Below are 22,744 nucleotides of genomic sequence, written 5' to 3'. Positions count from 1 at the left end.
GAAGCATACTTACCACAGAATTGTGCTTTCAAATACGAGTCGAATGGAAATTTTACATTGTGCACATTGACCACATTAAATAAATCCATAGCAGAAGGGATTATTTGCTACTGTTAAAAAACAAAAGCAAACAAACAAAAACCATGTGCCTATCGGTCGACTTGGGGATTTGGGCTTTTGTAGTACATGCATAAAAGCTAAAAGCCTGAGAAGTGTCTGCTGGCTAAAACTAGACTTCCTGATTGTGTGTGCATGTCACGTGTATGTGTATATGCAAGTGTGTGTGCACATATGCATACATGCGTGTGTGAATATGTGTTGGAGTTTTGTACATGTGAACACGTGTGTGTGTGAGCATTTTGTATTTTGTACCTGTGTAGGCCAGAGAGGGATGCTGGGTAACTCTGTCTTATTACCTTGAAATAAAGTCTAATTTCTGAGTCTAGAGCTCACCATTTCTGCTTGGCTGGCTAGCCAGACAACCCCAAGATCTTCCTGTCTCGGGATTATGGGCATACAAGCTATGTCTGGCTTTTACATAAGTGCTGAGGACAATATTTCAGGACTTTGTGTGGACATTGCTCTTATCCACTGAGCCAACTGCGTAGTCCCTCTATGTCTCTTTTGATTCAGTCACCAACACAGTGGACACCCTGGTTCTTCTTGCAATGACGTCTCCAGTATTCCTTGACCTGGCTTGTCAGTGTCACCCTTGTAACCATCAGCTCAGCCTATCATTGTTCAACACTTGGCCTAACCAAGGCATCAAAAGAATCAAAAGAATCACTAGTTAGCAAATGGAAGGCTCAGGGCAGACATTGCTCTAATGGAATGGTTCCTTAGGTAGGGAAGCAAGAATATAAAAGCAAAGTGTTCTCCCTCCAAAGGCTGGGAACTTAGCTACTTTCCTGCAGTAGCAGAAAATATGAAGAAGACCCTCTATCGCTTGATTTACTGCAAGCTAACAAACCTGTCCAGCAGTAGTTGATGTTTCACAGGCCTTTCAGACTCAGCATCTCTAGAATTGAACCCGCACCTGCCATCCACTGCCCAGTGTGTTCTTCCTACAGTCTCCGTTCATGGCACCAGCATCGTCCTACCAACTTACCTCCTGGCCAGAGCTGAGAGGCCTTTCTCCCAGAGCCTACTTTATCAGTACCCATAAAGCCTGAGAACTTGAGTGCTTTTCCCCAGCCCCACTGACTCAGATCAGCTTTTCTCACAGGTCAGCACCTGCCTTGTAAATGCGATTTCTCTTTTTGTTCTCTCCATAAAAAAGCAGTTTCCAAAATATAAGCCTTATCAAGACCCTTACCTGCAGAGTCAACTTCCCTTCATGCTATCTGCTAGGAAAACCCTACACACTTGCCTTCCTGTCTTCCTTTCCGGCCATACAGCTATACTCAATGGTCTTGCTGGTTTCTTTTTGCGTTCCAGCTTTTTAGAATTTCCAAACACAATAATAGTCACTCCCCTGTCTCTTTCTACCTCATGGCCCTCTTTTCATTAATGCATTGCCCTGACGAAAATGCTATCTTTTTTTTTTTTTTTTTTTTAGTTTGCTGATGTGCTAATCAATCCATCTCCTTTCACTGGGTCTTTAATTCCTTAACAGCTGGGAATTTGGTTGCTTTTCCAACACAATCCCCCTAAAATTACTACCCAGCAGACAGTAACACTGAACAAACAGCTAAGGTGATAGACAGTCATATGCTGCTCAAACACCTTTCTGGCTTTTATTGGTAGAGCAAAGAGTCATAGGGCTATAAGTAGAGTTCTGAAGGATGAGTGCCATGACTAAAGGATGCAGAGAATTTTAAAGACATTTGAGAAGTTGGAGAGAAGCTGACTAAGGCTCAGAAGGTCGGAGAGAGTTCCTGGAGACAACTGTCCTCGTAGAAGGTTCAGTTTCCTAAGGATTGCTCATTTGAAGTGCGAAGGCATACAAGTACCCTTCCGCGGTGACATTAGGACGCAGCGCTGTGCTGTTGTGGGGTGGCTGCCAGGATGCTGTGCTCAAACATGCTGGTGGCTGCAAGTATTCAGGCTTGCTACTCATCTAACCTTCAAATTTAGTCTCTCAGGTTTAGATCTGTGGGGTAAAGGAGGAAAAGGTGTCTGGGAAGCCTCTCTCTCTCTTTCTCTATCTCTATCTCTCTCTCTTTCTCTCTCTCTCTCTCTTCTGAAAGGTTTGTCTGTAGCTTGCCAGGATAGCTGCATTTTTGGACGCTCTAGGCCACATCTGGCTTTCAGACTCTCATCGATATTGCCATGGTGCTTAATTAAGCATAATACTAGCATAAACAATATAGTCACGGAATGCTGGAGATAATAGGAAGGGCATGCTGTGAGGCATCAGACATGGATTGTATAGTTTAAAGGATGATTTTTTTTTTTTTATCAAAATCCAAAGTTGGAAGTTCTTTCCATTGTTTGTTTCTGAATCACTGGTGTCGTTGCTGGTACAGACGATGGGTCTGTAGCTTTTATAAATTGCTGTTTTCCGATGCTGCTTATATGGATGCCTCTTCTACATTTCATCACTTAACTGCCTCTTACTTCGTTTTTAAATTTTTTTATATTAATTACAGTTTATTCGCTTTGTATCCCAGCTGTAGCCCCATCCCTCATTCTCTCCTAACCCTACCCTCCCTCCCTCATCTCCTCCCAAACCCCTTTCCAAGTCCACTGATAGGGGAGGTCTTGCTTCAGTTTTAACAGGAACTACTTACTGACCCTTTTTGTATTTCTTGAATCTATCTTGCAACCATGTTAGCCCATGTTTCTAACAAATGATCGTATCATGCCTACAACATATCAGGTATATATCTACTTACTGTGTTTTTCTCATCAATAGGCTCCTACGAGAAAGAACTATCTTTTCACCTCCAGGTTATTTGCATTTGTGATAAACATTCAATAACCAGTGCAATGAATGAGCCATCCCCCCAAGGAGACAACTAATTCTCATCCTTCTGCCCTGAATGTAAAGTAGAAGAAGGTGGTGGTTTCAGAGTAGAACTCAAGAGGCAATATGGAGAACAAATAATGGATTTGTTGAAGATGCTCAGAAAAGTCAAGGGAGCGAAAAATGCTACAGTAGGAGGTTAAAGCTACAGGCATTCCTCAGGCTTAGGCTGACTCCCTTAAAAACTGAGAACTCGTCATTAACTAACTGGCATTTTGTTATCTGTTTCCTTAATTGTTGTATCTGCTATTATTTTAAAATCTGAAATTAAAGGCTCACTTTGCCTTTAGTGCTCATTATTCACCGTGACTACAAAACAAGCACCTGCCTGTGTCCCATTTCTTTGCATCTCCCTGTACTGTCTGTGCTTGTCATCAGATGTGTTAAAGGGAAGGGTGGGCTGTGAAGGTGGCTTTCGCGCCACCACATGTATGAGGGTCACCAGGGATCTTGTCACCCAGAGAAGCTGGGCTCCATCCTACTGGGTTGAGTCCTAAGAATTTGTATTTCTTTTTTTCCTTCACTTATTTATTGTTTTATTTTCTTATAATTTATTACTTTATATCCTGATGGTAGCCCATTCCCTTGTCTCCTCCCAGTCCCATCCTCCCTCTCTTTTTCCCCATTCCCCTCCAGACCACAGAAAAGGGGAGCCCTCCTCCCTTACCATCTAATCCTAGCCTATCAAGTCACCTCGGGATTGCCTGGATCCTCTTCCTCTGTGGCATGGCAAGGCCTCCTCGCCAGGGGAAGTGATCAAAGAGCAGGTAACAGAGTTCATGTCAGAGATAACCCCTGTTCCTTTTCCAAAGGGACCCCCATGGAGACTGAGCTGCCATGGGCTACATCTGAGCAGAGGGTCTAGGTCCTTTCCTTGCATGGATCTTGATTTCTAAAAAGCTCCTACACAGACTGGCTACCCAGTAAGCTAGTCCAAACTTCTTCTCTAACATTAATGGACCTAGGCATCGCCTGGGCCTCTTACACATTCTGCTTCAGTAGGTCTGGGAAAAGCTTTCAGGTACTGCGATCATTTCTTCTCTTTTTGTTTGTCTGTGTGCTGTGTGTGGGTATGCATGGATATATCTGCATATGTGTGTGAATGTGCATATATGTGCACATGTGTGGGTAGGTATGCATGTATGCAAGTGTACATGCATATATGTGCATGTGTGTTCATGTATGTGCATTGTGGGGGTATGAATGCATATGTGTTCACATTAGTGTGGACTCTGTGGGTTAATGTCAGGAATCTTCCTCTACAGCGCTACACTTTCCCTGGAGCTTGCTAACTTGACTATTTAATAAACCTGCTTGATGCAAGGATCCCTTGCGCTGGGACTGCAGTAGGCTGCCATGCCCACCCTGCTTTTATATGTGGGCGCTGGGCACCCACACCCTGGTCTTCTTACTCATGCTGTAAGTGCACTGACCATGGAGCCATCTCCTGTGTTCTGGCATTCTGCATGGTTCTATGCAATGCTGTTGATGTCGATCTGAGGGTCACCTTTGAGAAGTTCACCTCTCTGGACAAAGAGTCCCTCAGGCTAAATGCTTAAAACTACTGCTACCCAGGTCAGGCCACAGCCTGTGCTTCAGTCAGCCTGTGTGGAGATGTAGAAAGCTGTATTTTTCATGAAACCCTGAATCAATTAGTACTATGACCACAATCACATACTTGAAGAGAGACTGGAGTAAAGATAAATCATTTGTAGAATTTTCGTGTAAATACTACTAAAATTTATGTAAACCCAAGAAAATACCATTCTTTTTCACTATCCCCAAGATGCTTTTTTTTCAATATTGGAAGACTTCTTACAGTCAGTGGGGTATATTAATTAAAAAAAAAATGGAAAAACATAAGGAGGCCCTGTTTATGTTTCAGAAATCAGTTTTAATTGTTTGTGCCTGTGTGCATGTGTGTGCGTGCACATATGTGTGTGTTCATGGAAGGATGCACATGTGTGTTCATGTGCTTACATGAAAAAACTTGGAGTTTTTTCACAAGTTTTTTTACATTAAAACTCGTAGTTGCCCTATTAAGCTAGACCAGCATGCCCTAGGGACAAGCCTCTTTTTCCCCTAGTGCTAGGGTCACAGGTATGTGCCACCCTTTTGGGTGAGTGCTGGGGATCAAACTCACATCCTCATGCTTGCCCATGAGCTGAGCGCTTTATTCACCGAGCTATCTCCAGAGCCTCTACCCACTTCAGACTTTAAAAAATGACATTGGAAAGACGTTAAATGGGTAAAAATTACTTGTAATTTTCTTTTTCTTTGCTAGGAGTAAGGAGGGAGTTTGGTGTGGAATATGTGGGAGGGGCCAATTTCATCTTTAAGAAAAAAGGGACAGTTGGTGTAGCTCTTAAAAGTCACCAGGCAAAGAGAGGAGGAGGAAGATGAAGGACCCTGCCTGGGAACTTGATGGGGAAAAATAGAAGCAGATCTGACTGCACTGCCTGGAAAGTGGAATATAGCACTGAGGGAGAAGAGCAAGGACATTTAGAGAGTATGTTTTGTAATGCAAAAAAATATATATATATATACCCCCACCCAACACACACACCACTTTGGCCATTTCTAAGAACTCATGGAGACACAGGCTTCCTTCCAGTGTTCTCTGAACTTAACATATGCTTCCTCTCAGGGCAGCTCATACTGACTCAAGATGGCCTGAAATCCAACAACAACTTGTTAACTTGACATTTATTTTCCCTCGATTATCTTCTGAGGTCAGCAGTTTCCTTGGACATATATCGTCCATTAATTTCAGGCTTTGGAAAAATAGTCAACTGGGAATCAAGTGCTCTCTTGAGACCAAGATCTTACCATCACTCTGCATCTTTTCCCTCTGCCATGATTACCTTCCTGAGTAACCTTCTACAAATAATGAGAATTGAGGGAACAGGAGTTCCACCGGGAGACCAAGAGAGCCAAAAAATCTGGGCCCAGGGGGACTGCAGAGACTGATACTCCAACCAAGGACCATGAATGGAGAGGACCTAGACCCTTTGTTCAGATATAGCCTTGACATTTCAGTCTCCAAGTGGGATCCCTAGTAAGAGGAGCAGGGGCTGTTTCTGACATGAACTCAGTGGTTGGCTCTTTGATCACCTCCCCCTGAGGGGGGTGCAGCCTTGCCAGACCACAGAGGAAGGTAATTTAGCCAGTCCTGATGAGATCTGGTAGGGTAGAGTCAGATGGAAGGGGGAGGAGGACCTCCCCTATCAGTGGACTGGAGAGGGGCTTAGGGGGAGAAGAGGGAGGGAGGGTGGGATTGGGAGGAGACGAGGGAGGGGACTACAGCCAGGATACAAAGTGAATAAATTGTAATAAATAATAAATAATTAAAAATTAAAAATAAAATAGAAAGAAGAGAGAATTGAGCATTCTTATTATTGTTTACCGAAGTGGTAGGGGAAAACATACTTAATAAATCGCTATTGTGGACATATGTAAAAAAAGTGATTGAGCCTTTTACATCAAGGTTTCCCAGACTCCTTCAAGCAGAAATCCTAAGAGGCAGCAAGTAAAAGTCAGTGAGTTGGGGTGTTGGTGCATGCCAATAATCCTAGCCCTGGAAAGGCTGAGGCAGGAGGATCAAGGCAAGCCTAGTCAACAGAGTGAGGCTGTGTCTCCGAAAATCACATCAAACCCCAAAGCACTCAGTGTTGGCAGAGTATTCCAGACAGTTTCAGTTGCTGTCCTCTATAATAGTTCAATTTCAAGTTTTACTAATTCCTCACAGTTCTCTAGTGCAAGATGTAGAAAAGAGTTTTCACAGCAAAAGGAAAGCATATGGAGACCAGAAGAGTGGATCAAGGAGAAAATCTAAAATTAAACTTCAGCTGTGTATTGTAGCCTGAGGCAGACCTTGCTTTCAACCCCTCGGAAGTCCCATGACGTCTCCTGCAGAGTGGGTCCGAGTAGTTCAGGGTAATAGCTCGGGGCTTCAGTCTACCCTGTAGAGTCTAAAGTTCTAAAGTTGCGTAATCTCCACAAACCTAGGCTGTACCTTCATCTAGTTTAGTAAGAAAGATGTCTCCTACAGTGCATGGCTAGCAGTAAATGGAATAGGATAATCAATGGCAGCTGCCATTATTAAAGCATCCACTGGCCAAGTTTCAGAGTTTGAATATTTGAGAAAGTTTACTTGAAAAGCATGGGAATACCAAGATATTGCAACAACTCCATTCAAATTTTGCAATACATACGCACATCTGTAGATACAACTCGGATATCTAGGTAAGTAAATATGCATATTTTACTGAGCAGTTAAAGATGGGAAGGAGAGCAGTTTTTGGCTCAGGGGGTGAAATGTCTGCAGCATAAGCGTGAGAGCCTGAGTGAAGCAGACTCATGAAAACCTGAGGCATCACATAATCAATGCTCACATAAAATGCTGGGCGGGTCAGCATACACCTGTAACCCCAGCAGAGAAAGGCGGATCCTGGAGTCTCCCTGGCCATCCCATCTAATCTAAGTGAGAAGCCCCAGGTTCTGTGAAGGATGCTGTCTCACCAAATAAAGTAGAAGGGTAGTGAGATGGCTCAGTGGGTAAAGGTAGTTCTATTGCTGTGATAAAAAACCATGACCAAAAAGCAAGTTGAGGAGGAAAGGGTTTATTGAGCTTATACTTCCACATTGCAGTTCATCACCAAAGGAAGTCAGAACAGGAACTCAGCAGGGTGGGATCCTGGAAGCAGGAGCTTATGCAGAGGCCATGGAGGGGTGCTGCTTACTGGCTTGCTTCCCCTGGTTGCTCAGCCTGCTTTCTTACAGAGCCTAGGACCACCAGGCCAAGTAGGACACCACCCACGATGATCTGGGCACTCCCCCATTGATCCATAATTGAGATAATACCTTAAAGCTAAATCTCATGGAAACATTTCCTCAACTGAAGCTCTTTCTTCTCGGATGACTCTAGCTTGTGTCAAGTTGACACAAAATCAGCCAGTACAACCTCTGACCTTAACATGTATAGCATGGCGTAGATGCACCCACACTCACACACAGAGATCATACATGCACACACATATAGTCACAATGATAAAATAATAATAACAATAATAATAATAAATAGAAGAAGAAGAAAGTTGTTTAAAAGAGCTAGCTGTTGTGGTGCATGCCTTTAATCCCAGCTCTTGGGAGGCAGAGACAAGATGCTCTCTGAGAATGCAAGTCCAGCCTGATGTATGTAGAAAATCACAGGTAAGCCAGGGCTACATTGATACCTGTCTCAAAACATTTTTTTTAAGAAAATAAGGATTACTTTGGCTGTCCAGGGTCTTCTGTCATTATATATGAACTTTAGCATCTTTCTATGAAGTGTCATAGTGACTTTGAGTGGGTTGCTCTGGCTCTGGCAACTCATTTTGGTAAGATAGTAATTTTCACGTTAGCACTACTGACCCATGAACAAAGGAGGTCTTTGATCTTCTAGTATCTTATTTAAATTATTTCTTTAGAGATTTAAATTTTTTCCTTGTAGTCTTTTTATTCCCTTGGTTATGTTTATTCCTAGATTCTTTTTATTCCTTTTGAGGGTAACTAAATATGGGAGTGTTTCCATGATCTCATTTACAGCATATTCATTGCTGATATATAAAAATGCTACTGATTTTTAATTGATTTTGTACCCTGACACTTTGCTGAAAGTTTCCATCATTACTAGTAGTTTCTTGGTAGAATTTTTGAGTTCTCCTATATACTATATTGTATAAGCTGCAAATAGGGCTAGCCTGACTTTGTTTTCTTTTTATGTATTCCTATGATTTCCTTCTCTTGTCTTACTGTTCTACCTACTCATCAGCCACTGTACTGAAAAGAAGTGGAGATATTAGACACTCTTGTTTCTTATTTTAAACTTTAACTTAAAATTAAAGGGTTTGTTTTGATTTTTTTTCTTCATTAAGAATTAAGTTGCACAGATGTTCATTTAGGTGTCATCCACCCAAAGAGCATCAGACCCGTCCGATACCTTTTTCTCAGAGGCGGGACCTGGGGCATCAACCCGCATGCAATCAGACATGCTCTTCTCTGGGTCCAAAGCGGCTGACCCTGAGTGCAGTGCTTAGCCTCGCATCCTGAGCGTATCATTTTAGCTTTTTATGGTATCCAACCATGCTTGGGGAGAATGTCCTGCTTCAATGGCTGTAAAGGCCTGAATGATCATGGCTGCATCACACTGTTGTGAGACTCTAATCTTGCATATATACCACAGGCAAACCAAGGAGACCAACACCAGAAGGCCTGCTAACGCTCCCATGCCCGCCCATTCCTTCAGATGATTCTTGGCTGCAGCAATCCATGTTGATAATCCTGTGGCTAGTCCTGCGTCCACTCCGGTAGAATTTACTGTGACAAGGGCCACTCTCAGCTGCTCCATCGTAGTATCGAATTCTCCAGTCCAATTACCTAAAATATAGCTCGACAATTGTTTAGACAGATTTGCAGCGCAGGAAAAATTCTCATGTTGTATGCTAGTGACACAAAGTACAAAGTCCCAATTTATTTCTAATATCAGAGATCAGACCTCTACTCTTGCCTGATGCGTCTAAAACAAAAAGGGGGAACTGTAGAGAGCTGCGGAAAGCTGTGCCTTAAAGATGGAGCTGGTTTCCACCTTCCACCTTCCCGATGGTGAGTGCTCTCTGTCACGAACAACTCCACATTTGGCTAAGGCCGAGGATCTGGCTTGCTTCCATATATGTGGACCTATCTGCATTGCCCCCATGGCACGCCTGGGTTGGCTACCCAGAGGCTATTTAAGCTGTGGGCTGGCTTTCCCCGGGGTCCGAGGATTGTTCAATGTTCCTGAATAAACTGCATTGAAAAAAAAGAATTAAGTTGCTATGGATTTGTCATGTAAATCCGTTATTATTACATGGAGGTATGTTCCTTTCAGCTGTTCTCTCTAGAACTTTTATCATAAAGACTTGTTGGCTTTTCTCAAAGGTCGTTATGGCATCTTAATAGTAATGATTATTACCTTAATTATTACCTTAATGGTAATAATTCTGGTTTTTGTCTCTAACTCTATATGACTTATTACATTTACATCTGTTGAACCATTCTTACATCTCTGGGATGAAACTAACTTGATGTTTTTGATACATGCCTATTTTCTCTTTGTAAGCATTTTATTGAGAATTTTTTCATCTGTGTTTATTAGGGATATTGGCTTGTGGTTTTGTTGTTGGTGTTGTCATTCTTTAGCTGGTTTTTAATATAAAAAAGAGTTTGGAAGCAACAGTTCTGTTTCTTCCTTTAAAAAATATGAGCAGTATTACTTGTAGATCTTCTTCAAAAATCTAATGTAATTCTCATGTGACTCTGTCTGGACCTGTAAAATGTTACAGGCAGAAGTTTTTTTCTATTTTACTGGACATTAGTCTTTGCTCTGCACATGTGCATGCACAGGCACATGCACCCACACACATACACTCCCCTACACACACATACACTCCCCTACACACATACACACAAAAGTTGGAAAAGAGCCATGCTAATATTTCTAAGATAAATACTTAGAGAGAAATAATGACAGCAGTAGATCCTGTCTACATCCCTATAGAAAAATTAATATTTGGTGCCTTAGTGACATAATTTTATTGTATCAACTGTATTTCAAAATTTCTTCCTAGCTAATAATGAAAATATACTAAAAATAATATGTTGAGAATTCTATTTTGACAATTGTATATATTTAAAGTACAGTGTTGTCTTTCTATATACCTATTGATTCTGCCATTATTACCATTCTCAAGTTATTAACATGATCATTGCATACCAGATTGTGACTTTCATTCTGTGGTGAGAACATTTATGAATTACTCTCTTTATAGGTTTCAAGTCCACAAAACCGTATTATTGACCACAGCCACCATACCATACTGTAGATTAAATCTCTGGAAGTTTTTCATCCTGCTTATCTGAAATGCTGTCCACTTTGACCAACATTTCCCCACCGTCCTTATCTCCACGGTAACTACCATTCTACCCCCTGCTTCTATTAGTTGGACTTTTTCAAATTGTATGTATTAGTCAGAAGGTGCAATATTTGTCTTCCCAAGGCATGCTGACATCCAGGCTAATCTAGGTGGCTACAAATGGCCATCTTTCTCTCTTTTGACACAGTGTGTGTAATAAATCTGCTTCTCAGTTTAATAGGAGATTACATCTCAGTAAACCCATCATAAATTGAAAGTATCATAAACCAAACATTCAGCTAATATACCTAGACCACAGAACACCACATCCCTGTGGCATATAGGCTGTTTATTCATGTGCTTGAGTGGCTGCCTGAGAGCTTCAGCTTGCTGTGGCTGCCAGACATCATGAAAGAGTGCTGTAAGTTGTCATTAGGCCAGGAAAAGGTCAAAATTCAAGGTTCAAAGTATGATTAATACTCCTTCCACAGAGGGTCTTTGAAAGACTATACCTAGCAAGGTATCAAAGCCAATGCTGAGACTCCTAGCCAAACTTTAGGCACAGTGCAGGGAATCTAATAAAAGAAGGGGGAGATAGAAAGACCTGGAGGTTTTATCTGACAGAGGACTAATATCCAGTATATACAAAGAACTAAAGAAGCTGAAAAGCAGCAAACCAAGTAATCCAATTAAAAAATGGGGAACAGAGCTAAACAGAGAATTCTCTGTAGAGGAATATAGAATGGCAGAGAAACACTTAAAGAAATGTGCAACCTCATTAGCCATCAAGGAAATGCAAATCAAAACGACTCTGAGATTTCACCTTACACCCATCAGAATGGCCAAGATGAAAAACTCAAGTGACAACACATGCTGGAGAGGTTGTGGAGAAAGGGGAACCCTCCTCCACTGCTGGTGGGAATGTAAACTGGTACAACCACTCTGGAAAGCTATCTGGCACTTTCTAAGACAATTAGGAATAGTGCTTCCTCAGGACCCAGCTATACCACTGCTAGGTATATACCCAAACTTTGCTCAAGTACACAAAATGGATACTTGCTCAACCATGTTTATAGCAGCTTTATTTGTAATAGCCAGAACCTGGAAACAACCCAGATGTCCATCAACGGTGGAATGGGTACAGAAATTGTGGTATTTTTACACAATGGAATACTACTCAGCAATCAAAACAGAGGAAATCATGAAATTTGCAGGCAAATTGTGGGATCTAGAAAAGATCATTCTGAGTGAAATATCCCAGAAGGAGAAAGACAAACACGGTATATACTCACTTATATAGACCTATAAGATATGATAAACATAATGAAATCTATACACCTAAAAAAGATAATCAAGAGAGCAGACATGGGGTAAGATGATCAATCCTCATTTAGAAAGACAGATGTGATGTGCATTGAACGTATGACAGGAGTCTACTGAGCGCATCTGAAAGACTTTAACTAGCAGTGTTTTCAAAGCAGATACAAAGACTCATGACCAAACCTTTGGCAGAGTACAGGGAATCATATGAAAGAAGGGGAGTTAGTATGATGGGGAAAGGATAGGAGCTCCACAAGAACCAAATATATCTGAGCACAGGGTCTTTTCTGAGACTGACATTCAACCAAGGACCATGTATGGATATAACCTAGAACCTCCGCTCAGATGTAGCCTGTGGTAGCTCAGTAACCAATTGGTTTCCCATAGTGAGGGGAACAAGGACTATTTCTAACAGGAACTCAATGCCTGGCTCTTTGACCTCCCCACCCCCCAAGGGAGGAGCAGTCCTGTTAGGCCACAGAGGAGGGCTTTGCAGCCAGTCCTGAAGATACCTGATAAAACAGGATCGGATGAATGGGGAGGAGGTCCCCCCCATCAATGGACTTGGAAAGGGGCACGGTGGAGATGAGGGAGGGAGGGTGGGATGGGAGGGAATGAGGGAGCGGGACATGGCTGGGATACAGAGTTAATAAAATGTAACTGATAAGGAAAAAAGTAAAATTAAAAAAAATAAATAAAACATCAAAAAAGAAAGAAAGAAAGAAAGAAAAAGAAAGAAAGAAAAAGAAAGAAAGAAAAAGAAAGAAAGAAAGAAAGAAAGAAAGAAAGAAAGAAAGAAAGAAAGAAAGAAAGAAAGAAAGAAAGAAAGACCTGGAGGGGACAGGAGTTCCACAAAGATAACAACAGAACAAAAAATTGGGCACAGGGGTCGTTTTGAGACTAAAACACTAACTGAGAATCATACATGGAGATAACCTAGAATTCCTGTACAGATGTAGCCCACGGCAGCTCAGTGTCCAAGTGGGTTCCTTAGTAATGGGAACAGGGACTGTCTCTGACATGATCTCAGAGCTGGCTCTTTGATCACCTCCCCCTGAGTAGGGAGCAGCCTTACCAGGCCACAGAGGAAGACAATGCAGCCAGTCCTGATGAGACCTGATAGGCTAGGGTCAGAGAGAAAGGGAGGAGACCCTCCCCTATCAGTGGACTTGGGGAGGGGCATGGAAGGAGAGAAGGAAGGGAAGGAGGGATTAGGAGGGCATAAGGGAGGGGGCTACAAATTGAATAAACTGTTATTTATAAAAATAAACAAATAAAATTTTAAAAAGTTTTAAAAAATTCAGAAAATCAAAAAAATATGGGTTGAACCACTACAATCCAGGAATATATTTATTCCATTGTGTGTGTAAGGTCATACCTCCCATACTGACAGGGGATGTGTTCTGAGACCTGAGTCATTCAGTGATTTCATCATTCTGTGAACACCAAAGGGAGGACGTATACAAAGTAAGACTATGATAGTCACTTGGCAATACAATCTTACAGAATTGTACTGGGGCTCAAAGTACACATTTTTGTAAATACAGCATATTTTTTAATCCATTCATCTATCAGCAGGCGTTTAGGTTGTTTCTAGGTCTTGGCTACTGTGAACACTTTCAGTGAGCAAGTGACAGTGGATATTACTTCAGAACACTGGTTTCATTTCCTTCTGGATCCTGGGTCTCTACATACCCAGAAAGAGAGCTATGAGATCATGTGGTAATTCTGTTTTAAATAGTTGAAGAACTTCCACACTGTTTTCCATAATGGACTTACATTACTGTCAACACTGAACAGTGTTCTCTTTTTTTACACGTGGTCACCAATGCCTACCTTGCCTCTCTGGACATCCTAGAGTTGGGGAGTGATATGTCAAGTTCATATTTATCTTCAGTTTCTTGATGATTGGTGTAGTTAGGCACTTATAAACATTTTAAACATTTGTTTGTCTTTTTGAAGAAATGACTATGTAAATCCTTAGCCTGTATTTTAGATTTGAGGTTGTTCGTTTTGGGTTTTCTTTGCTTTTTGTTTTTTGGTTTTTTTTTTTTTTGGTTTTTTTTTTTTTTTTTTGGTTTGCTACTGAGTTGTTTTGATGTCTTCATATGTTACAAATATTAATGTTTTTTTTCTTTTCCATAATTTTATTTTTCTCATTAGTTACATTTTGTTAATTCTGTATCCCAGCTGTATCCCTCATTCCCTCCCCAATCCCACCCTCCCTCCCTCATCTCCTCCCTGCCCCTTTCCAAGTCCACTAATAGGGGAGGACCTCCTCCCCTTTCATATGACTCCCTTTTGTCAGGTATTTTCAAGACTGGCTGCAAAGTCCTCCTCTGTGGCCTAACAGTACTGCTCCTCCCTTGGGAGGTGGGGAGGTCAAAGAGCCAGTTATTGAGTTCCTGTTAGTAATAGTCCTTGTTCCCCTTACTATGGGAAACCAATTGATTACTGAGCTATCTCGGGTCACATCTGAGCAGAGGTTCTAGGTTTTATCCTCTCATGGACTTTGGTTGAGTGTCCATCTCAGAAAAGACCCTGTGCCCAGATACGTTTGGTCCTTGTGGAGCTATCCTTTCCACATCAAACTCCCCTTCTTTCATATGATTCCCTGCACTCTGCCGAAGGTTTGGTTGTGAGTCTTAGTATCTATTTTGGAGCACTGCTAGGTAGAGTCTTTCAGATGCCTTCTGCGGTAGACTCCTGTCATACGTTCAATGCATATCCCATTTGTCTTTCTAAATGAGGATAGATCATCATACCCCGTGTCCGCTTTCTTGATTATCTTCTTTAGGTGTATAGACTTCATTATGTTTATCCTATCTTTTAGGTCTATATAAGCGAGTATATTCCATGTTTGTCTTTCTCCTTCTGGGATACTACACTCAGAATGATCTTTTCTAGATCCCACCATTTGCCTGCAAATTTCATTATTTCCTCCTTTTTGATTGCTGAGTAGTATTCCATTGTGTAAAAATACCACAGTTTCTGTATCCATTCCTTCGTTGATGGACATCTGGGTTGTTTCCAGGTTCTGGCTATTACAAATAAAGCTGCTACAAACATGGTTGAGCAAATGTCCTTACTGTGTACTTGAGCAAATTTTGGGTATATGCCTAGCAGTGGTATAGCTGGGTCTTGAGGAAGCTCTATTCCTAATTGTCTGAGAAAGCGCCAGATTGACTTCCAAAGTGGTTGTACCAGTTTACATTCCCACCAGCAATGGAGGAGGGTTCCCCTTTCTCCACAACCTCTCCAACATGTGTTGTCATTTGTGTTTTTCATCTTGGCCATTCTGATGGGTGTAAGGTGAAATCTTAGGGTCGTTTTGATTTGCATTTCCCTAAAGGCTAATGACGTTGAGCATTTCTTTAAGTGTTTCTCTGCCATTCTATATTTCTCTACAGAGAGTTCTCTGTTTAGCTCTGTTCCCCATTTTTTAATTCGATTACTTGTTTTGCTGCTTTTCAGCTTCTTTAGTTCTTTATATATACTGGAAATTAGCCCTCTGTCAGATAGAGGGTTGGTGAAGATTCTTTCCCAATCTGTAGGCAGTCGTTTTGTTTTGATGACAGTGTCCTTTGCTTTACAGAAGCTTTTCAGTTTCATGAGGTCCCGTTTGTTGATTGTTGCTCTTAAAGCCTGTGCTGTTGGAGTTCTGTTCAGGAAGTTGTCTCCTGTGCCAATGAGTTCTAGGCTGTTCCCTACTTTTTCTTCTAACAGATTTAGCGTATCTGGTTTTATGTTGAGGTCTTTGATCCATTTGGACTTTAGTTTTGTGCAGGGTGATAAATGTGGATCTATTTTCATTTTTCTGCATGTAGACATCCAATTAGACCAGCACCATCTGTTGAAGATGCTATCTTTTTTCCATTGAATGGTTTTGGCTGCTTTGTCAAAAATTGAGTATTCATAGGTACATGGGTTTATTTCTGGGTCTTCAATTCGGTTCCATTGATCCTCCTTTCTGTTTCTATGCCAATACCATGCAGTTTTTATTACTATTGCTCTGTAGTACAGCTTGAGATCGGGAATGGAGATACCTCCAGATGATCTGTTGTTATATAGGGTTGTTTTGGAGATTCTAGGTTTTTTGTTTCTCCATATGAAGCAGAGAATCTTTTTTTCAAGGTCTGTAAAGAATTGAGTTGGTATTTTGATGGGAATTGCATTGAATCTGTAGATTGCTTTTGGCAGGATGCCCATTTTCACAATGTTAATCCTACCAATCCATGAGCACGGGAGAGCTTTCCATCTTCTGAGATCTTCAATTTCTTTCTTCAGAGACTTGAAGTTTTTCTCAAACAGGTCTTTCACTTGCTTGGTTAGTGTCACCCCAAGGTACTTTATGTTGTTAGTGGCTATTGTGAAGGGTGTTGTTTCCCTAATTTCTTTCTCGGCCCTTTTGTCTTTGGTATACAGGAGGGCTTCTGATTTTTTTGAGTTGATTTTGTATCCAGCCACTTTGCTGAAGGTGTTTATCAGCTGACAAATATTAATTTTTTATCAAATGTATGGTTTACAGATATTTTCCTCCCACTCTGTTGGTTGTCTGTTCACTCATAGTTGACTCTTTTTCTTGCTTTTCAAAAACTTTTTAGTTCATTGCAATTCCAATTACCTGGTTTTGATCTTGTTGTCTGCACTTTCTTATTCATATTAAAAAATCCTTACCCAGCAGAGGAAGATCATCAAAAGAAGATAGGAAAATGAGGAGGATCATATGGGGGTGCAAACATAAGCAAAGTACAGTGATTTTAAAAATTAATAAAATAGGATGGACATCAGAAGAAGAAAACAGGAAACAACCTATGAACCTGCCACAGAGGGCCTCTGAAAGGCTCTGCCTTGCAGACTATCAAAGCAGACTCTGAGACTTTTGGCCAACTGTTGGGCAGAGTGCATGGAATCTTATGTAAGAAGTGGGAAATAGTAAGAGCTGGAGAGGACAGGAACCCCACAAGGAGAGCAACAGAACCAGAAAATTTGAACACAGAGGTCTTCCCAGAGACTCATACTCCAACCAAGTACCATGCATGGAGATAACCTAGAACCCCTGCACAGATGTAGCCCATGGCAGTTTAGTGTCCAAGTGGGTTACATAGTAATGGGAATAGGGACTGCCTCTGACATGAACTGATTGGCCTGTTCTTTGATCACCTCCCCCTGAGGGGAGAACAGCCTTACCAGGCCACAGAAGATGACAATGCAGCCACTCCTAATGTGATCTGATAGACTAAGATCAGAAGGAAGAAGAGGAGGACCTCCCCTATCAGTGGACTTGGGGAGGGGCATGAGTAAAGAAGGGGAGGGAGAATGGGATTGGGAGGGGAGGAGGGTGGGGCTTATGGGGGGATACAAAATGAATAACGTGTAATTAATAAAATAAAATAAAATCCCTCACAACAAAGTTCTACATTTTTTCAGTTTTTAATTATCTCTTTCAGCTTTCAATTTTTAAAATCAACATGTGCATTGAGCGACCTCTTTAAATATTCAAGAAGATCATTCAAATAAGACATTTAAATAAAATAGCAAAATGCAAATGAAAGTAGTATATTGATACAAAAAAATAATAAAATAATCATTGCCTAGACAGCTATTAATTTTTTTACCTCTATTTTTCATTCTGTATTTTTTCTACATGTATGGTGTTAGTCTTCTGGGCCTTACATGATGTTCTTAATCCATTTTATTTGTCTGTTGTGTAGTTTGTGAGACAAGAGTCTTTATCCTTCTGAATGTAGGTGGGTGTCCAGCTTTCCAAGCACCAGTTACCGGAACTGCTGTCCTTTCCCCCGTGCAATCTTTGCTCCTTTGACACCATCATGAGTTGCTCAGTACTGGGCTCCCCATTCTATTCCACTGATCTGTACTCTCTTTCTGTGCCTGCACTGTTTTGTTATTATTATTGGTTATTGAAGATATGTAATATATTTTGAAATCAAGTAGTTTCAGTGTCTCTGCCTTTGTTCTTGTTCAAAATTACTTGCCCAGGGTCTTTACAGTTTTATGAAAATTCAATAGGATTGTTTTGAGCCTACAGAGATCTATTAAGTAGTATGGACATTTTGATATTTTCAAATCTACTTATTTGTGTCTTGTTCAATTCTTTCATCATAGTTTTATCTTTTTAAATTACAGATCTTTGACCACAATGAAATTTATTCCCAAATATTTTATTTTAATGCTATTATGAATAAGATTATATTATGAATCTTTTGGACATCTCATTAGTAGCATATAGGAACACAAGTTATTTTTGTGTGAAAATTTTGTTTCTGAAACTTCTGAATATATTGGTTCTAGCTAGGTACATATATGTGGTCATGTGTATGTATATGTGTTTATGGATATGTATGCTCATGTGTGTATGAACATGTACTCATATTCATGCATTGTGTACATGTGTGCACATGTGTGTACATGTATGATCATTTTTGTACACATATATGTACTTTTATAGGTATATAGATAATCTCTAGAGGTATAATCTCATAGATTATATAATGTGTTAGATCACATCATCTGATCAATGTTGGTCACATCAACTTTCCTTCTGATTTGAGATGCTTCTTTATTTATTTATTTATTTTGACTAATTTCTCTGCCTAAGACTTCCAGCACTGCATTTAACAAAAGTGACAATGGTGGGTGTCATTGCCTCCCTTCCTCATCTTGGATGAAATGCTTTCAGCATATTACCTAATGTTAGTTGTGAGCTTGTTTTGCATTCCCTTCATTACGTTAAACTGCAGTCCTCTTACACCTGATGTGAGTGTCATTATCACAAAATAATGCTAAATGTTATCAAGTGCTTTTTCTACATTGATTGAAAAGATTACATGGTTCTTGGTCTTTATTCTGTCAATGTATAATGTGACATGCATTGGTTTTTAAGTTGAGTCACTCTTGGAACTCATGAATAAATATTATTTAATTGTAGTACATGATCTTTTCATTATATTGTTAAATTTGTTTTGATTTTATTTTGTTTATGAAAAATGTGTAATATTCATTGTTGCCATAAACCTAAGCTAGTGACTGGTATATGAAGAACTCTCCCATATTAGTTGAACAAAATCATACTTCTCGATTCTTTAGCACTTTAATGTTTCCTAAATGCTATAAAGGATTTGAGCCAACAAAGGATGATAATACCTCCATACTGCACACATTTTTAATACACTTTCTTATTGCTGATAAGACTGCAAGTCTTCTCTTTGCATTTCAACCCTAAGGTGCATATTAGACAGATTTTAGAAACAAGAGAAAAGACAGGAGCAGAATGTGTTTAAATGAAATATAGATATATTTCATTGTACTTTGTCAGGAAAGGCAGAAGATGAGAAGCTATAAAATCAAAGGGTGTTTATCCTTTAAGCATTTTGATGAAGATATGTTGTGGATGGGTATAACAAGTTTTCCTTTAAACTCACTTTAAGAAGATAGGGAAGTAAGTAGATGATGCTGCAACTACAAAGTTGTCTCAGAAATAAGTTCTTCCCAAACTCTGATGGGCACACAGATCTTCTGAGGTACTTGTTAGAAGCAAATCCTGAGTAAAGAGATCTAGATGGGAGCCTGAATCCACACCCTTTGGGCACTCCCTTGGATGCCACATGTTGAGGAGTAAGATCCTAGACACAAACTGATGTCTTTTGTCCACCAAGGTAAATTCCTTTTCTGACTTCACACAAGGACACCAACAACCCTCCTATGGACTAAATGAGTTGAATAAAGAGAAACAAGACTGAAATCACTTGAAATGTTTATTTTCTAAATGAGGTTACCTAGGCAAAATTTTCTCCATTGCTGGGGCACCTGTGATCTGTTCATCTTTTGCCACTAATGTGTTTTTATTATATTTCTACTTTGATCCAGGGGTCACTGAGACCTCACCAGTTTACCAAACCGACTCTTCATGTCTATTCTCTCTCAACTTTTCTTTACTCCAAGCTTTCATATTGGAAGGCAGTGTGGATCCCCCAGCTGAGAGACACATATTTTCCATCTTAACTCCACCGATGCTAGTAAGCACCCATGTTTTCTGAGCCTCAGATTTTTCATCACTGAAATAAGAAGCATAAATGCTATGTGTGGGAATATATAAAGTAATGAGATGACATGTAGAATGGCTAGCAAAGTGTCTGGCTTCAAGTTACTACCAATAAATACCCGATTCCATGCACATCTCACTTGTTTTATTATTTTTTTCAGAATCCCAAACCATGACATGTAGAACTCACATTGCATCGTGCTATAGCTTGCACAGTACCCGAAGACCCTCAACTTTTTGCCCCCTTGATCAAGCGATTAAAATCAATAAATTCTGGCTGTTGCACAGCATCAGTGTCCTATGCTAAACCTCTTATACTTGTAGTGAAGAATGCTTGGGAACACCAACAGCCACAGTACCAATGTCTCACTTGAGAGCGGCCACCGTTACTGTCTGTCATTACATGAATATAACCTTTAGGAAACCTTTTTCCATGAACCAATTTCATTGGACTTCAATCAAAAACAAGTAGTTCTCAATTCGAATTTTCCCCCTAATCCTTCATTATAATGTGTGTTAACACTCGTACTTTGTGTGATTTACTTAATGAAAAGTAGGATCCATAAAGTACATGTGGCTTTTAAAACATCTAAAAACGTGTTTTCTGTCTTAATCACCAAGCATGTCAGAAGCTTTGTCTCGGTGTCATCTATTGCTATCTGTGGTTTGTGTCCGCCATCCAAAAAATGAGGGAACTTCATTTTCACCCAGCTGTGTTTCTGAATATGAGAATTCAAATGTGGACCATGTGTTACAGAAAATCCTCTGGTGGCTGAGCATGTGGATAGACTTGAGGGGGATCATTGGATGGAAAGTTGTTATATAATATAGTTTTATTTACTCGCTTAACAAACACTTATTCTAGGTCAGGCTCTAAGAGTACAGTGGTGGGGAAAATTCTCTCTCAACAAAATACCCACAGAAATGTACAAAATAAGGGTGCATGTCGATTTGGTGGGTTCTGGAACATCCTCCCACCATTAGCTATGTTATACAAGTTCCAGTAAGACTATAAACATATTTCTATAATAAATACTCAACTTGGCTAATAGGAACAATATTCTAATTGACCAAAGGATAGAAATGGTCATTAAAAACATGTTTCTATTTGGCCATACATTCCCAATGTATTGGGATATGTGTTGTGTGTATTGGATCTGTATGTATGACAAATGTAGGAAACACAGTGCATGCCATCCACGTTACATAATTAAAAAAAAATCATAGTTTTTAATTCATAACGTGGCCTTTCTCCAAGTCATTAAACGACCATCACCTTGCTTGGTTATCACAGTGTCTTGTGGCTGATGTGTATATGCATGTGTGTAGTTATGCTTGTTTACACAGAAGATCAAAAGGACCTGAGACACTATTGATGATGCATTTCACAGGTGTGTAGCTCAAATCATGTCTTCAGCTATAAGGTGGTTGACTTCTGTTGCCCCAGAAATGATATTTGCAATTCCTTCCCTCTCCATTAACCCAACATCACAAAGATTATTTTTTTGTGGGAAACCAATAAGAGCCTTTCCATAAATCACCTGTGAAATAATGATTACACACAAGCATGAAAATGGAAAAAAATGTGGAAGTGGGAATCTTGTTCCTTCTTCAGCACCATGTGTGTATCTACCATGGCATTTAACTCTTGGGTGTGCAAGACAGGAGTATGAGCCAGCTGTTGTTTTCTGAGACAACAGCTGAGGGAGCATGTGGACATAGCGCTAGCTAAACCACTCCTTAGCCTGGGATGGAACCAGTGGCCTACACCTTGGAGAGAACAAAATTTTCAGAGCAATGTAGGAGAAACAATGTAAGGGGATCCTCTCTGGATTCCTGAAAGAACAGATTTGCCATTTTCTCATCGTGGCACACCATTTGAAATCCCTGGCTGTAGAGTACTTCCTGCTGATAAAATGTCAGGAAGACATCCTTTAGTAGATAAATCCCATTCCCTGGAACCCAGTACAGTGATGCTCTTATAAACTTCTCTGTATCAAAGCCGCTGTGTAAGTATTGCTTGATGATTTATATTCTATCATTTTCTTTGAGATTAACAGAATTTTTTTTAAATATGAGTTAGTCAGAATTTTGAACACTTGAACAAAGTTACAATATAACCCATCATTTCTTCAGATCCTCAAGGGGCTGTGGTTGCAAGGCAAAAGGGAGAGGAGGGTATTTTCTGCCCATGTAGGGCTCGTCACAGTATTATTTCCAACCTTGGAAGAAAGAAGGCTGAAATCCTCTACCCACTGATGTTAATATTCTCCAAAGTCATGGTAAACCATTAGGGACTGGACATTTCCCAAACTTACACAGAAACTCCTATCTTAAGAGCACAGAGAACATTTTTATATGTATATTGAGCCTCACAATTGAGCCCTGGCTTGAGATTTCTTTACTTAGCAGAGCCCATACTTGAGCACTACCTGGATGCCGACCCAAATCAGCCTTGCTATT

At 40.3% G+C, this 22,744-nt stretch overlaps 1 protein-coding gene across 5 annotated transcripts in view; it reads left to right on the top strand.

The window, feature by feature from the left end:
• The window catches only part of Palld (palladin, cytoskeletal associated protein), a 407,054-nt gene that overhangs the window by 89,974 nt on the left and 294,336 nt on the right, over positions 1–22,744 (top strand). The gene's annotated exons all lie outside the window — the stretch shown is intronic.

This window comes from Meriones unguiculatus, chromosome 4 (genome assembly GCF_030254825.1).
Source record: "Meriones unguiculatus strain TT.TT164.6M chromosome 4, Bangor_MerUng_6.1, whole genome shotgun sequence".
Classification (NCBI taxonomy): Eukaryota; Metazoa; Chordata; class Mammalia; order Rodentia; family Muridae; genus Meriones; species Meriones unguiculatus.
Note: the sequence above shows the minus strand (reverse complement) of the source record. Positions and strands in the feature narration are given on the sequence as shown.